Source organism: Malus sylvestris, chromosome 9 (assembly GCF_916048215.2).
Source record: "Malus sylvestris chromosome 9, drMalSylv7.2, whole genome shotgun sequence".
NCBI classification, from domain to species: domain Eukaryota; kingdom Viridiplantae; phylum Streptophyta; class Magnoliopsida; order Rosales; family Rosaceae; genus Malus; species Malus sylvestris.
The window spans coordinates 22,651,200-22,655,768 of NC_062268.1; the positions used below are offsets into that span (position 1 = coordinate 22,651,200).

At 40.0% G+C, this 4,569-nt stretch overlaps 1 pseudogene; it reads right to left on the bottom strand.

Annotated features, from left to right (window-relative positions):
* Positions 1-2,272: 2,272 nt before the first annotated feature.
* LOC126584025 (small nucleolar RNA R71) lies at positions 2,273-2,383 on the bottom strand (annotated as a pseudogene).
* Between the last annotated feature and the right edge of the window lie 2,186 nt (positions 2,384-4,569).

A 4,569-nucleotide genomic window follows, 5' to 3' on the forward strand; every position in this document is an offset into this window, starting at 1 on the left:
ACTGATAGGAGCATATTTATGCGCCTTAGTTAGCTAGTTCTTATGCACTTTTGTTATGTTTTCTTTGTTAAAGTAGTCTTTTAAGCTACTTTCTTGTGTTTTCAGGTTTAGCGGACGTATTACATGAAATGATGCAATTGGGAGCTTTTGGAGCAAAAAGTGAGCTTGAATTGAAAAGGACATGCTTGGAACGCAAGGTTGGGATGGAATTGAAGAATTGAAGATTTGAGGTTTCCTACTTGAAGTAGGAAAGCTAAGCGTAAAAGTTTCCATTTTGGGTCGATCTTTCCTAAATCGGAATTGGCAACCAAAGTTTCTAAAAGTTGGAAGTTTCTATTCTTGGAGGTTTCCATTTTCGAGAGTTTCTATTCTTGGCGTTGGGCTTTTAGATGACCTAAACCCAAATTTCCTTGTGGACCTTCAGCCCATGCCGAACCCTAGGGCCTAATCATCTAAAATCTGCCATGTTAAACCCTAGTCCATTTCTCCTAAACCCAAGCCGCACCTAACCCTAGCCCATTGTTAAAAATCTGATTTCTTTAGGGTTTCTAAGTGCCTATATATACCACCCTTACAACCTAGCCGCACATCTTCTTCCCTCTCCATAAAAATCAGAAAACCATATCCCTTTCCCCACCTTGCCGCAGCCACCATCACCAAAACCATCTCTTGCCGCAGCCTTTAGTCCATTCCAGCCACCATCCTCCTCCTTTAGACACCATTCCACACCTCCATAACTCTTTCCCACACCTTGCCGCACCACCCTACCATCCTAACTCCCTTCTAAAAAACCAAAAACACATCCAGAAACTCCATTCACGCCAGAACCTGTCCCTCACCTTTGCCGAGCCCAACCTACACCCAAATCCATATTCTCTGACCCCAAACCTTCCTACCCGTGCCCTACACCTATCCTAGATAGTTTTCCACCATTCTCCCTCATCCAAAGTCATCCAAACCCATCCAAAAACCCCCTAAACCAACTCTGCCGCAACAAGGAGAAGAAGAAAGAGGAGCTTTCTGTGCAGAATTCAAAGTGGACTTCTTTGGCATTTTAGGTGTAATCTTTCTTATGTCTTCGATGTTTCAATTCAATAAACTTTGTGTTGTGAGTATGAGGAACTAAACCCCCTTAGTTGGGGGGTGATTCGAAACCATGTACATGCTTGCAATTTGATTCGATTACATTCAGTTGTTATTTCATAAGTTGTGGATTCAATTCGTTCATCTATTTGATTGATACTTATTTATGTATGTTGATTGAGAGTGCACGCTTAGTTTTCATGCATGAATATGATGCTAGATTATGAGGGAGTTTCACCTAATAGTTATAATCTTATAATCACAAGTAGTGAAGATCGCTTGAAAACGATCGCGTTGAATGAATTCTTAGCATAAGTTTCATGCAATTCATAGTAACAAATGCTTCGTCAATGCTTATGTTTTTCATAGAACGTAATGATTCTTGCTTGTATCTCTATTATGCAATTCATGTAGGGAACTTGTAGGGAATGTTTTGAGTTGTCGTATGCAATCATCCAACTTGATAAATTCTGGAAAAACTGAGGGTTAATTAGTGCAATTCACGGTTAACTTGGGGCATTGAGTATTCATAGTTTATCGGAAGAACAACTGAAAATCGTTTTGTTTGCAAGTGTGACATGTGTGGAGAAGAACCTCCTAACTAGCCTTTTATCCATCTATTTCACCAAAATCGTTTTTACAATCTGTTTAGTTTCAAGTTTCTGTTTTGTGTTAAATTTTCGTCCAAAACAAATCCCCCTTTTATTTGAAGTCTTAGATTAGTTAGAAAGTGTTTTGATTTGTGTTTCTAAGTATTTTGATTCAAGTTTTCATCAAATTTCGTCCAAATTAGTGTAGGTGCTCAAAACTGCCCAGAAAGTGGTTTTTAGGCAGTTTTGAGCCTTCTAGTTGCTGTTTTAAGTTTTAGGTTTGTTTAAGTGTTTTAACTTTTAGTTTTGCATTCTTTGAGTCTAGTTTAGTGTTTTTAACTTTGTTTTTGAGTGTTTAAGTCAGTTTCCAAGCGTTTAGCAATCCCTCCTAATCCCCGGTCTAGAACGATCCCTACTTACATCTTTGCTACAATTTGACAAAAAGAGGGTTTAATTTGTGTGCTTAATCTATTTCGCATCACTTACACCTTGAAAGATAGGGCCAAGAGTTGGTTGATGACTCTAACACCAGGTTCCCTTACCACATGGGATGCCGTAGCTAAGAAGTTCTTGGAGAAGTTCTTTTCCACTCAAAAGACAGCCACATTAAGGGGACAAATCTTCAACTTCAAACAAGATGATGGAGAACCTTTCAATGAGTGTTGGGAGCGCTTTAAAGGCCTTTTGCTGCAATGTCCGCACCATGGGTTACCTTTTCACTTACAAATGCAACTTTTCTATGATGGACTAACCCAAACATGTCAATCAACTGTTGATAATGCAGCAGGTGGAGCCTTGAAGAAAAAGAATGCCCAAGAGTCATACAACATTTATGAGATGTTGGGGTCTAATGCCCAACACAAAGATTTAAGGGGTAAGAAAGTTGGAGTCTATGAAACAAGCTCTAATCATGATCTTTCTTTGCAGGTAGCTAACCTAGAAAGGAAGCTTGAATCCGTGCTCAACATGGTGCCAAAAGCAAATGAAGTGTGTGCCATTTGCAACATACCAAACCATCTTACTCATCAATGTCCATCTAGGGAGGCTTACCCCGACTATGTTCAAGAGCAAGTGAACCTCATGAATTCTTACAATCAAAGGCCAAGGAATGATGTGTACTCCAATACATATAATTCAAGTTGGAGAGATCATCCCAACCTTTCATGGAAAAACAACAATCAATTCCAAAATTTCCAACCAAAACCTGCCACTACTCTTGAGGATACAGTTAAGTTGTTAGCCCAAAATACCTTGCAATTCCAACATGCCACAAATAGCACTCTCCAACAACATTCAGCGGCTCTAACCAAAATGGAGACACAATTGGGGCAGATTGCAGATGCCTTGAACCAAAGAGAAGTTGGAAAATTTCCAAGCCAACCCGTGATACTCCAAAGGAACCAAGAACAAGCCAAAGCAATCACTACACTTAGAAGTGGTAAGGTTATTGATAATAGAGTTGGCAATGAAGTTACTAATGAATCTGATCAGGTGAATGCAGGGGTTACTCAAGGAGAAAATGAGAAACTAAATGAGGAACCAAGCCATGCTACTTCCTCATTTGAAGCACCAAATCTTCACAAGGCCGAGAAACCATACACTCCACCAATACCATTCCCTGGAAGACTTGCCAAGAGCAAGCAGGATAAGTCATTCAAGGAAATTTTTGATATGTTAAGCAAAGTGAATGTTAACTTGCCTTTGCTTGATGTCATTAGGAACATGCCGGCGTATGGGAAGTTCTTCAAGGAGTTAAACAGCTACAAAAGGAAGTATGGACCAAATGAGAAGGTGGTGGTGTCCGAGAATGTGAGTGCCGTTTTGCAAAGAAAACTTCCACCAAAGCTCAAAGATCCAGGAAGTTTCTCTATCAACATCACCATAGGGGACAAGAAAGTAGAGAAGGCGATGCTTGATTTGGGTGCTAGCATCAACTTAATGCCTTATTCCGTGTACCTTCAACTAGGTTTGGGGGATTTGAAAGCTACCACCATCTCATTACAACTTGCAGACAGATCCGTGAAATATCCAAGAGGTATAGTGGAAGATATTCTAGTCCAAGTTGATAAACTAATCTTGCCTGCAGATTTTGTAGTGTTGGACATGGAAGAAGCACCTATACATGACCGAGAGTTGCCTATCTTGCTTGGGAGACCATTTATGGCCACGGCCAAGACCATCATTGATGTGCAAAATGGACTCCTCACTATGACAGTGCTAGGAGAGACCGTTCAATTCAAAGTGTTTGAGTCTCTTTCTCATCCTTCTTCATCTCTTGAGTGCTATTCCATTGATGTGCTTGATTCGCTTATTTTCTCTAAGTTCTTGCAGGCACAATCTAATGAACCATTACAAACTGTTTTGAGTCAATCTCAAGATGAGTTTGATGAAGAAGACACACTCATGGAAGTGGTAGCTACCTTGGAAGCGTTGGCACCATATCCTTTGAATGTTTCACCTCTTGTAGAGCATTTAGAACCATCTAGGTCACATCTAATACCTTCCATTGTTAAGGCACCAAAACTTGAACTTAAACCACTTCCACCACATCTTAAATATGCATATCTAGCTGAATTTGAAACTCTTCCAGTTATCATATCTTCTGACCTCAATCCAAATGAAGAAGATAAACTAATGAGAGTGTTAAAAGAGTCCAAATCAGCTATTGGGTGGTCTATTGCAGATATCAAGGGAATAAGCCCTACTATGTGCATGCATAGGATTCTTTTGGAGGATGGATCAAAGTCAACCCGTGAACCACAAAGAAGGCTCAATCCACACATGAAAGAAGTTGTGAGGAATGAAGTGTTGAAGTTGTTAGATGTGGGAATCATATATCCCATTTCTGATAGCAAATGGGTGAGTGCTATTCAGGTGGTACCCAAGAAGGTGGGAA